Source organism: Triticum aestivum, chromosome 3A (assembly GCF_018294505.1).
Source record: "Triticum aestivum cultivar Chinese Spring chromosome 3A, IWGSC CS RefSeq v2.1, whole genome shotgun sequence".
NCBI lineage: Eukaryota > Viridiplantae > Streptophyta > Magnoliopsida > Poales > Poaceae > Triticum > Triticum aestivum.
Genome location: NC_057800.1, coordinates 245,953,614 through 245,966,869, shown reverse-complemented (window position 1 = coordinate 245,966,869; position 13,256 = coordinate 245,953,614).

Here is a 13,256-nt window from a genome sequence, read left to right as displayed (position 1 = left end):
ATGTTTGATAGCACACAAAGTGTTCCTCCGTTATTCGGGAGTTGCATACTCTCATAGTCAGAGGAATATGTATAAGTCATGAAGAAAGCAATAGCAATAAAACTAAACGATCATTATGCTAAGCTAACGGATGGGTCTTGTCCATGTCATCATTCTCCTAATGATGTGATCTCGTTCATCAACTAACAACACATGTCTATGGTCAGGAAACTTAACCATGTTTGATTGACGAGCTAGTCAAGTAGAGGCATACTAGGGACACTCTGTTTTGTCTATGTATTCACACATGCACTAAGTTTCCGGTTAATACAATTCTAGCATGAATAACAAACATTTATCATGATATAAGGAAATATAAATAACAACTTTATTATTGCCTCTAGGGCATCTTTCCTTCAAAGCAAGCACGAGAGCATGAGTAAGCAAATTCTTAAGCTCATTGAATGCGTTATCTTGGGATGGTCCCCAAACAAATGGCGCATTTTTCTTGCTCAAAGCATGCAAAGGTGAAGAAATGGTGCTAAAATCCTTCACAAATATACGGTAGAAACCGGCTAAACCAAGGAAGCTACACACTTGTTGCAAGTTGGTTGGTTGGGGCCAAGTTTTAATAGCATTGATCTTAGATTCATCTACATGAACAACCTTAGAAGATACAACGAAACCCAAGAAAACAAGCTGATCAACACCGAAAAGGCACGTATCCATATTAGCATAAAGGTGCTCTTTTCTAAGAGTTTGTAGCACGGTTCGAAGGTGGGTGACATGGTCTTTTAGAGATTTGCTAAAGACAAGAATATCGTCAAAGTAGACCATAACAAATACACCAATATAAGGTCGAAAAACAAAATGCGTGAGTTGCATGAAAGTACCGGGTGCTTCGGATAAACCCATTGGCATAACAAGCCATTCATATAAACCAAACTTGGTCTTAAATGCGGTTTTCCATTCATCACCTTCTTAAATGCGTATTTGATAGTAGCCACTTTTAAGATCAATTTTAGAGAAAATGGTGGCTCCGCTAAGCTCATCAAGCATATCATCTAGGCGTGGAATAGGGTAACGATAACACACGGTAATAGCATTGATATGACGGCAATCGAAACACATGCGATATGTACCATATTTCTTGGGAACAAGGATTACTGGGATGACACAAGGGCTCAAACTTTCTCGTACATGGCCATTGTTGATGAGTTGTTGTACTTGCCATTGGATCTCCTTAGTTTCCTCGGGGTTGATGTTGTATGGAGCCTTGTTAGGAAGGGGTGCTCTGGGGATGAGGTCGATTCGGTGCTTGATACCTTGTAGAGGAGGTAGACCCAGAGGTAGCTCGTCGAGGAAAACATCTTGGAATTCCTGCAATAGAGAAGATAACACTAAGGTAGATTGTGAGAGTTGTTAGCTTTTGGTGTCTCGTCCTTGCACAAAAGGACATAGTGAATAAAACTTGATGGGTTCTCGCACAATTCTCTTATCTCACTTTTGGTGGCAAATAGGACTAAGTTCTTCTTGTCGCTCATCGTGGAGGCACTCGAATTGGGCTTGTGGCGCTCGCTCTCTTTTTGGTGGTTCGCTCTCTCACTATTCTCTCCATGATGGGTGGCTTGCTTGTCAGCGATCACTTGGCTTGGAGACATAGGTCGAAGTATGTACTCCTTTCCTTTCATCTTGAAGATATAGTGATTCGTTCGGCCGTTGTGGATGACACCTTGATCAAATTTCCATGGTCACCCAAGAAGAAGGTGGCGAACGGACATTGGAACGACATCACACTCCAAAGTGTCTTCGTAAGCTCCAATTTTGAAGGAGACTTGCACTCTATGCTCGACTTGGATGGTGCTAGAGTTGCTTAGCCATTGAACTTTGTAGGGATGTGGGTGCTTCATCTTGACCAATTGGATCTTGGAGAATAGTTCTTCACTTTCCAAGTTATGACAACTCCCTCCATCGATGATGACATTGACGGATCTTCCATTGATGCCGGCCTTGGTATGAAAGATATGGCTGTTGGGGAACATAGTAATTTCAAAATTTTCCTACGCACACGCAAGATCATGGTGATGCATAGCAACGAGAGGGGAGAGTGTTGTCTATGTACCCTCGTAGACCGTAAGCGGAAGCGTTATGATAACGCGGTTGATGTAGTCGTACGTCTTCACGATCGGCCGATCCTCAGTATCGAACGTACGGCACCTCCGCGTTCAGCACACATTCAGCTCGGTGACATCCCGCGAACTCACGATCCAGTAGATCTTCGGGGAAGAGCTTCGTCAGCACGACAGCATGGTGACGGTGTTGACGAAGCTACCGACACAGGGCTTCGCCTAAGCACCGCTACGATATGACCGAGGTGGACTATGGTGGAGGGGGGCACCGCACACGGCTAAGAAAGATCAATGATCAACTTGTGTGTCTATGGGGTGCCCTCTGGCCACATATATAAAGGAGTAGAGGAGGGGGGAGGGCCGGCCTAGCCATGGCGCACCCTGGAGGAGTCCTACTCCCACCAGGAGTAGGATTCCCCCTTCCCTAGTTGGACTAGGAGAAAAGGAAGGGGGAGAGAGGGAGGAAGGAAAGGGGGGCGCCGCCCCCCATCCTAGTCCAATTCGGACCAGAGGGGGAGGGGGTGCGTGGCTTGCCCTGGCCTCCTCTCTCTCTCCACTATGGCCCATTAAGGCCCATACAATTACCCCGGGGGGGGGGGTCCGATAACCACCTGGTACTCCGGTAAAATCCCGATTTCACCCGGAAGCATTCCGATGTCCAAATATAGGCTTCCAATATATTGATCTTTACATCTCGACCATTTCAAGACTCCTCGTCATGTCCATGATCATATCTGGGACTCTGAACTACCTTCGGTACATCAAAACACAAAAGCTCATAATATCGATCGTCATAGAATTTTAAGCGTGCGGACCCTACGGGTTCGAGAACTATGTAGACATGACCGAGACACGTCTCCAGTCAATAACCAATAGCGGAACCTGGATGCTCATATTGGTTCCTACATATTCTACGAAGATCTTTATCGGTCAAACCGCATAACAACATACGTTGTTCCCTTTGTCATCGGTATGTTACTTGCCTGAGATTCAATCGCCGGTATCTCAATACCTAGCTCAATCTCGTTACCGGCAAGTCTCTTTACTCGTTCCGTAATGCATCATCCCGCAACTAACTCATTAGTTGCATTGCTTGCAAGGCTTATAGTGATGTGCATTACCGAGAGGGCCCAGAGATACCTCTCTGACAATCGGAGTGACAAATCCTAATCTCGATCTATGCCAACTCAACAAGTACCATCAGAGACACCTGTAGAGCACCTTTATAATCACCCAATTACATTGTGATGTTTGGTAGCACACAAAGTGTTCCTCCGGTAATCGGGAGTTGCATGATCTCATAGTCATAGGAACATGTATAAGTCATGAAGAAAGCAATAACAGTAAACTAAAACGATCAAATGCTAAACTAACGGAATGGGTCAAGTCAATCACATAATTCTCCTAATGATGTGATCCCGTTTATCAAATGACAACTCATGTCTATGGTTAGGAAACATAACCATCTTTGATCAACGAGCTAGTCTAGTAGAGGCATACTAGTGACACTCTGTTTGTCTATGTATTCACACATGTATTATGTTTCTGGTTAATACAATTCTAGCATGAATAATAAACATTTATCATGAAATAAGGAAATAAATAATAACTTTATTATTGCCTCTAGGGCATATTTCCTTCAGTCTCCCACTTGCACTAGAGTCAATAATCTAGATTACACAGTAATGATTCTAACACCCATGGAGCCTTGGTGCTGATCATGTTTTGCTCATGTGAGATGCTTAGTCAACGGGTCTGCAACATTCAGATCCGTATGCATTTTGCAAATCTCTATGTCTCCCACCTAGACTTGATCGTAGATGGAATTGAAGCGTCTATTGATGTTTTTGGTTCTCTTGTGAAATCTGGATTCCTTTGCCAAGGCAATTGCACCAGTATTGTCACAAAAGATTTTCATTGGACCTGATGCACTAGGTATGACACCTATATCGGATATGAACTCCTTCATCCAGACTCCTTCATTTGCTGCTTCCGAAGCAGCTATGTACTTCGCTTCACACGTAGATCCCGCCGCGACGCTTTGTTTAGAACTGCTCCAACTGAAAGCTCCACCGTTCAATATAAACACGTATCCGGTTTGCGATTTAGAATCCTACGGATCAGTGTCAAAGCTTGCATCGACGTAACCATTTACGACGAGCTCTTTTTCACCTCCATAAACGAGAAACATATCCTTAGTCATTTTCAGGTATTTCAGGATGTTCTTGACCGTTGTACAGTAATCCACTCCTGGATTACTTTGGTACCTCCCTGCTAAACTAATAGCAAGGCACACATGAGGTCTGGTACACAGCATTGCATACATGATAGAGCCTATGGCTGAAGCATAGGGAATACTTTTCATTTTCTCTCTATCTTCTGCATTGGTCGGGCATTGAGTCTTACTCAACTTCACACCTTGTAACACAGGCAAGAATCCTTTCTTTGCTTGATCCATTTTAAACTTCTTCAAAACTTTATCAAGGTATGTGCTTTGTGAAAGTCCAATTAAGCGTCTTGATCTATCTCTATAGATCTTGATGCCCAATATATAAGCAGCTTCACCGAGGTCTTTCATTGAAAAACTCTTATTCAAGTATCCTTTTATGCTATCCAGAAATTCTATATCATTTCCATTCAACAATATGTCATCCACATATAATATTAGAAATGCTACAGAGCTCCCAGTCACTTTCTTGTAAATACAGGCTTCTCCAAAAGTCTGTATAAAACCATATGCTTTGATCACACTATCAAAACGTTTATTCCAACTCTGAGATGCTTGCACCAGTCCATAGATGCATCACTGGAGCTTGCACACTTTGTTAGTACCCTTAGGATCGATAAAACCTTCAGGTTGCATCATATACAACTCTTCTTCCAGAAATCCATTCAGGAATGCAGTCTTTACATCCATTTGCCAAATTTAATAATCATAAAATGCGGCAATTGCTAACATGATTCGGATGGACTTAAGCATCGCTACGGGTGAGAAAGTCTCATCGTAGTCAACTCCTTGAACTTGTCAAAAACCTTTCGCAACAAGTCAAGCTTTGTAGACAGTAACATTACCGTGAGCGTTAGTCTTCTTCTTGAAGATCCATTTATTCTCGATGGCTTGCCGATCATCGGGCACGTCAACCAAAGTCCATACTTTGTTCTCATGCATGGATCCCATCTCAGATTTCATGTCTGTCGGTGTCAAAACCGGCGGATCTCGGGTAGTGGGTCCCGAACTGTGTGTCTAGGCCGGATGGTAACATGAGGTAGGGAACACGATGTTTTACCCAGGTTCGGGCCCTCTTGATGGAGGTAAAACCCTACGTCCTGCTTGATTAATATTGATGATATGGGTAGTACAAGAGTAGATCTACCACGAGATCAAGGAGGCTAAACCCTAGAAGCTAGGCCATGGTATGATTGTTGTATATGGATTTGATTGCCTACGGACTACAACCCTCCGGTTTATATAGACACCGGATAGGGTTAGGGTTATATAGAGTCGGTTACAATGGTAGGAGATCTTGAATATCCGCATCGCCAAGCTTGCCTTCCACGCCAAGGAAAGTCCCATCCGGACACGGGACGAAGTCTTCAATCTTGTATCTTCATAGTCCAGCAGTCCAGCTGAAGGTATAGTCCGGTTACCCGAACACCCCCTAATCCAGGACTCCCTCAGTATCCCTTGAACCAGGCTTCAATGACGACGAGTCCCGCGTGCAAATTGTCTTCGGCATTGCAAGTCGGGTTCCTCCTCCAAGTCCTTCATAGAAGATTGTAAACACCAAGAGTAGTGTTCGGCTCTGCAAAATAAGCTTCCACATATTGCCATAGAGAGAATAATATTAACACAAATCAAATCTGCTGACGTATTCCGCAGTGCGTCATCACACTACAGCCAAGTTCTTTACTCGAATCGTTTTCACTTTCCCACCTCAGCGTGTTTTGCGAGGCGGTTTCCTTGGCACGTCTTGTCAAAGCAGAGATCGTGTACCCCCCTTTATGGGATTCTCATCAATACGGACGTGGGTAACCCAACCGTGCCACTTATCACGGCGCTTGGGAGGCAAGCGAGTTTTACTAGGCAGGTGGGGACGCACAACCGCATCCACCCATATAAGGGGACAAGGATCCACCTTTTTAGCTACGCCTTCTTCCTCCTTTGCCTATCCATCTCCTGCGCACCCGAGCTCTAGCGCCCAAGCCCGCACTTCCCACCTCAACCTTCTCCAGCAATGTCCGGAGCGGGAGGCAAGTGGATGGTCTCCTCCGCCACGGAGGGCTAAGTCAAGAAGCTAAGGAAGGCCAGATACTTGTCCAAGGACATCGCGCACCGGCTTCCCGAAAAGGGGCAGCTTCTCCCCACCCCAAGACCCCATGAGAGGGTAGTATTTCTCCCCCACTTCCTCCGCGGACTGGGTTTTCCACTCCACCAATTTGTTCGGGGGCTCATGTTCTACTACGGCCTGGATTTCCACGATCTGGCCCCGAACTTCATCCTCAACATCTCGGTGTTTATCGTTGTGTGCGAGGCTTTTCTCCGCGTCCGCCCTCATTTCGGCCTCTAGCTCAAGACCTTCAACGTCAAGCCCAATGGTGCGCGGCAGCCAGGCGGAGTGCGGAGGTGCCATGGCGGGCAAGATGGCCAACGTCCTATGGTTCGAGGGCTCTTTCGTGGAGACCCTAAAGGGATGGCAATCCGGGTGGTTTTATATCACCGAGCCGCGTGATCTGAAATGGACCGCAGCCCCCGAGTTCTGATCCGGACCCCCCACGCGGCTTATGTCCTGGAAAGAGACGGGCCTGTCGTGGGGTGACGAAAAAGAGGTGATCGGATTGCAAACATCCATCCAGTCCCTGGTGAACAAGCCAATCCGGCTTGTTAATGTAATCCAGGTTATGCTCGTCCGCTGGATCCTCCCGTGCTAACAATGAGATTTTAATCTGTGGGAGTTCGACCCGGCGCAGCATCAAACCCTCAGCAGGCTCTTCGACACGACGTATGAAGACGCCTGGAAGATGCTATTCAAGGGCGCCGAGGCTCCCGCATCTGCTTCCGAGGACCGCGGATACAGCTCGCAGCGTCACGCTAGCGAGGTAAGCCATCTACACCTTTTACACGATGTTAAGCTTTTTTCATAGTTTGACTCTATGCGGGATCTAAACTCCCTTACCTTTGACAGGCTTGGCGGGCGATATCCGGACCGATTAACTGTCCGGCTCCGCTGCCCGAAGACCCAGCCCTAGCTTTACTAGTGAAGCTGCTGGTTCCGGCGCCTTATGTGGTGCCGGAGAAGAAGGCCAAGAAGAAGAAGACCACGGGGACTCGAAAGAGTTCCCGCAATGTGGTGGTGTCGGACTCGTCATCTGACGAGTCCGAGACGCCCTCCTCCCGCAAAAACGAGGAGGAGGAAGAAGAAAACTCCCCCCCCAGCGGAGGGAGGAGAGAAGAGGAAGGCCGCCCCAACGGGGGAGGCCGAGGGGTCTAGGAAAAGGAAGACCCCTCCGCCGGACTACGCCCCCAACGCCGAAGAGGGTAAAGAGGAGTGGCCAAACAGGGCCAAGCGTCCGGCGAAATCGTAAGCTCGGATATCAGAGTAACTCATGATGTTCCTTTGTTGCACAGCTTTCCCTAATGTCGAATGTAATTATGCAGTCCACCCCGGGCCAAATTCGACGAATCGTCGGGCGGCTCCCTGGACTCATCGGACGTGAACTCAGTTCCGCTCGCTGTCTCCCCCCGCACTGCAGACGACGCCGAAGTGGCGTCGCGACAAGCTCCGGGGCAGGAGGAGGTGGTCCCGGAGGAGCCGCAAGGCAACCTCCTGGACTCCAGGAGTGAAGGGGATAAGGCTCCCCAGGGCTCTAAGTCCGGCTTTGTGCCGGACACCGCGCCGGAATCAGTTCCGGACCACGGTAGGCGAACTCCTTCCAAGAGGAGCAAGCCTTCTGAGCCGGCGGCCTCCGTCCAACCAGAGGTGCCGGACAATCTGCTGGAGGTGCTTGACGACGCCTCCATCGACGAGGGGCACCGTAATATTATGAGTACGGTGATCCAGAAGGTTTGGTCCGCCAAGAGCGGACTGACTGAAGCTTGCGCTAGCCTTCTAACAGGCTTCAAGGTAAGTAAAAATATGTAAAAATATTACCGCATAGACAGTAGCCCCTGATGCTCTGTTTAGCGTTCGGAAAGAAAAGCCGAATAGAGGATCTATTAAATTTCACAAGAGTCTAAAAAAAGAGTCAATATGCGTATGCAGGCTTCGCTGCTATCCACCTCCGCAGTCAGTGTCCTAAAGCAGGACCTCGAGCGGACCGAGCAAGAGCTCGGCCTTGCCAAGCGGCGGCTCGAGGAGGAAGAAGGTAAGAAATACCTTACAGAAAAAGTGCCTATAAAAAGGCTTGATTGCAAAAAGAGTAACAGGATTGTACTGCTTATTGTAGGGGCCACGACTGAGGTGGCGATCCTTAAGCAGGCACTGTCTGAGGCCGAAAAGAAAACGGCCGCGGAGCGCATCGAGCGAGACAGACTTGGGGCTCAGGTCGGCGAGATGCAGCAAGAGCTTCAGGCTCTCATGAAAAAACATGAGAGTTTGGAGCTGGAGTCGAAGGCGCAAGCATCCGAGCTTGCAACGGCCCTAGAGGCTGCCAAGTTTGCCAAGGCCGAAGCCCAAAAGGCCCTCCAAGAGTTGGAGGAGATGAGGAAGATAGCAGCGGGTAAGGCATTCTTTATGCAAAGCAGAAATATAAAAGTGAACTACCTGTTACTTACCCGAATCCAGAGCTCTCCAGGGGCATTCACAGATCTTCCCCGCAGCGTATCCGACGCCGCCGCATTCTACCAAGCTGAAGAGGGTAGCTCGATGGAGAAGGTGTTCTGGTCTCAGTATTCTGAGGCCAGACACCCTGTGCCCTTGAGTGACCAGCTGAAACAGCTGGTTGAGCTCCACAAGGCGGCCGAGCAGGCCATGAAGGGCTTCATAGTTCGGCTGTGGCCCGGAGAGGCCCTACCTGGGAGCTATTTCGGGCTGGTGCAGCGGCTGGTGGAGGCCTGTCCGAGGCTCGAGGTCATCAAGCGCTCTGTCTGCATCGAAGGTGCCCGTCGGGCCCTTGCCCATGCAAAGGTGTACTGGGGTAAGCTGGACGGTGAGAAGTTTGTGAAGGACGGGCCGCCGCCGGGGAAGGAGCATCGCAAGCCCGAGAACTACTACAAGGATGTTCTTGCAGGTGCCCGCCTTGTGGCGGATGAATGTACAAAGGATGTGATTTTTGAATGAACTCGCTCGTGTTTATCCTATGCGCTGAAAACTTGTTCATATGCGCTAAGCAATGCTTATTGAATTTAAAATATCACTTTCTGTGCGGCCGTTTATCAAAAATTGAGAGATGGCCAATCGTCGGCTTCTTCCCCCATGCCACTAGTGCTGGGGTGTTCGGGATAAACCTGAGCGCTCTTTTTCCCATAGTTGGGTCCTTCGAGGGAGGCGCTCAGCACAACGAACCAGGCAATCGGACTATAATGCTTGAACACTCTCACTTAGCCATAGAACTCTATAATTTTAAATTTCGGCGAAGCCCCTAGTTTGGAAGACCGAGTTCGGGGCGCTATCCACGCCTTGGCCGGACAAAGCCAGCTCCTCGCTCGAAGCGGCATAAGCCTTTAGGGACTCGAAAAACCTCTCGAACAGCGACCGGTCTCTCGCCACATCATGACAGTCAGTTTTAGCTTTCTCCACTGAGGTGCTTAACCCAGCTGAACCGGGGCACAATCGCAGTGGTTCTCCTAGTGCTAGCTTAGCCGATAGAGCGGAACATAAGGCACCAAAACATAGGAGCCGGGCAAACCCAACTACTGACCCAAATCATGATTCGGAGCTGATGCATATAGTGCTATAAGTTCGGGGTGCCGCACTTGTGAAAGTGTACGGACTTCTCACACCATTATGAGGGGTACTGAAGCCCCTGGCGTGTTTTCCGTACCATGGTGTACGGGTGCAATCATGTCATTTAATAAACATAAATGTGAAAAGAAGATAATGCAAAAAATAGACAAGAAGCTAAGCATTGTTTATAAAGAGGCTATTTATCAAAGCCGAACGATACAAATAGTGCGGTAAGCAAAAGATATTGGACTATTTAGTATGTCCTGACCAGGGGCAGGCCGCGGAATTGTATTTAAAACAGGTATACCGTTCGTAACAGAGACCACCTGGGAGTTCCATAATGCGGCATGGCTTGCCTGCCTCCCTGGAGCTTGCATCGTTTGTGCGGCAGTCAAATTGCCGAACAGGTCGTCCAAAGTATGGAGTCCTGAAAGTAAGAAAAAAATAAAAAAAGAATCCGGCAGCCCCTAGTACGTTTTAAGCCGTATTTTGGGCATGCCGTTATTGTGCCCCTTCCCCTGTGCCCATGGTATTTCAAGGGCGTAGTTATGTATGCGAGGTACTGGTTTCGTTATGTCGCAAGAGATGGGGTTGGGGCCGCATTGCTACGCTTGCTTAGAGTGTGCCAGGCGGTCCTGCTGTGGGTTACTCCGGGCGCGCTTGGCAGTGTTTGGCTTTTTGATGGCCGGACTGGAGAATTGCCTGAGAAGGCTATTTTGTACCTCCGCTGCGAGAGCCGCCGTGTGCTCCTCCGTGCGTAGGGAGCGTTCGGTGTTTCCGTTGACCGTGATTACTCCTCGAGGGCCTGGCATCTTGAGCTTGAGATATGCGTAGTGCGGCATTGCATTGAACTTTGCGAATGCGGTTCGTCCGAGCAGGGCGTGATAGCCACTGCGAAACGGGACTGTCGTGGTTTTGTCACGGCAGATGTCCTAGAGAAAGGACTTAGTCGTGGAGCCATCGCGACGGGTTAGCTTGAAGGGGTTAAAGCGGACATAAGGACGCAAGGGAGTTTATACTAGTTCGGCCCCTTCGATGAAGGTAAAAGCCTACGTCTAGTTGTGATGGAATTGATGGGTGTTTCAATGACTAGGGAGCAAACAAGCTTCGCCTATGTCTCGAGTTGTTGTCTGTTGTCCTTGAACCGCTGCCGGGTCGTCCCCTTATATACATGGGTGACGCCCGTCGGTTTATAGAGTCCCAACACCGGCTCATAGATGTGTCCAGTTTGGTCTCTACTTATTCCTAACTTACAATACAAGTTACATATTGATGCCGGTTTACGGCTACAGGCTCTCAACTGATTATGGGTCTTGAGCCCTCATCTATCTTCATGGGCTTTAACCTGCTTAACTACCGATGAAGTTAATCCGGCCCAGATAGGCCAGTTTACGCCCAGTAGTAATATCCCCAACATTAGGCCCCAGATTGATTTGAACAGGTTCATGTCAATCCTTAGCAAAAATTTCATCTTCAACATCTTCTTGTAGTTTGGTGAACCGCCGTGATGTCATCTTCTCTGATTGCTGTAAACCGGCATGACGTCATCTGTCATAAAGAAATTATCCATGATACCTTCTTGTTTAATAGATCTGCAATAATCGAGGCGACAGCTCTGTTTCCAAACTTGCGGCCCCTTGATTTTCGCGCCTGATCCTTGTCCCTTGCTTTATAAATAGGACCGAAGGGTCATTTCTTTTTTCCTCTTCGTGCCCTTCTGCTTCCTCTTCCTCGCGTCGCCCAGTCTTCGGAGCTCCGCCGCCGCCGTCGACCTCTGCACCAACCTTGGCCGCTGCATCACCCTGAGCGTACCAGAGCACCGCCGCGACCTTTCGCTTCTTCCTCAGCTCGGGTAAGTCTTCTATCCTTTCCATCATAGATCTGTTCTAGGGTTTCCATGTTCTCCCGTGTTCATCGCTTGCTTCTTGTTCATATGATAGATCCTTAGACGAGTCTGTGAATCTTCGCTCTGTGTAGCAGTAGTTTTTATCCTCCGTTTTCACTTTCGCATATTAAGACCATAGATCTTATCTGTACCTTCGCTTATTGATTCGGCACTGCTCCTTTTGGGCCTTGAATATTTATCTCCTTTATACACATGTTCCAGATCCAAAGTTGTAGTATAATCTTGCAAAATCTGTTTTTGTGTACTTACTCATCTGCAGTCTTGACTGTTCAATGCTTAGACCAGGCGGTTTAACTTTGTAGAAAAATTTGACAAATCGGTATATACCATTAGTCCCCTTGTTGAACCGCCGGATGTTGGTTGCTTCATGAAACTCCGGTTCAGATAATTCTATTTCCGGTTTAACAGTGCCCATTCCAATGTACCTTGATTAAATGCATTTTTAAACCGGGATCTTCTGCCTTGTGGATTCCATCATGGCCAAGCAAGTATATGAGTGCAATTGGGTTCCTTCTCGCGCCACAGAGGATCAACTGGACGATCTAGTCCTGATTGGCGCTTTAGGCAGTAAAGATACCATCCATTGGAGGGCTCCTGGCAAATAATGCCCTCCCACACCTCGAGAAGGAGAGGTTGTTGTTTTCGTAGATCACTTAGCCCGGGGCTTTAAGCCGCCCGGTTCTAAATTTTACCGGGATGTTTTAGCCGATTTCCAACTCCATCCGCAAGACACTGGCCCCAACTCTGTTACCAATATGTGCCACTTCCAAGTACTCTGTGAGGTGTTCTTTCAAGAGGAGCCCACAATGGAATTATTCAGAGATCTTTTCCATCTAAACCGCCGTACCGAGTTTACTGATGGCTCTAATACGGAGTTGGGTGGCATGGCAATTCAGAAAAGGAAAGAGGTCACATACCCTCACGCTAAGCTGCACAGTCACCCCAAGGAGTGGAATCAGACATGGTTCTATTGCAAAGACACCTCCCCTGTTGGTGAGAATCCCTTGCCTGGCTTTCGTCCGGAGCGGCTCAGCAATACACACCCTTTTCCTCAAATATTGACTGCCCAGGAGAGAAGCAAATATGCTCCCTAGCTGTCAAAGCTCAGGGCCTTTATGGCCAACAGTTTAACCGGGGTTGATCTCGCTGCTGTTGGATATCATGAAGCATACTGCCCCTTAGTCAGTGCTCCGGTTTGATGTGCGAGTATACTGATAGTGTTGATGACCCACTACGACATTCAAAACTCCAACTCTCTGGTGAAGAAATCACAAAGGCTGTGCGCAAGATACTGAATGAACCGGAACATGTCTGCGCTAGAACCGGCCTGCTTCCCTTCTGTGCCACCAACAAACCGCC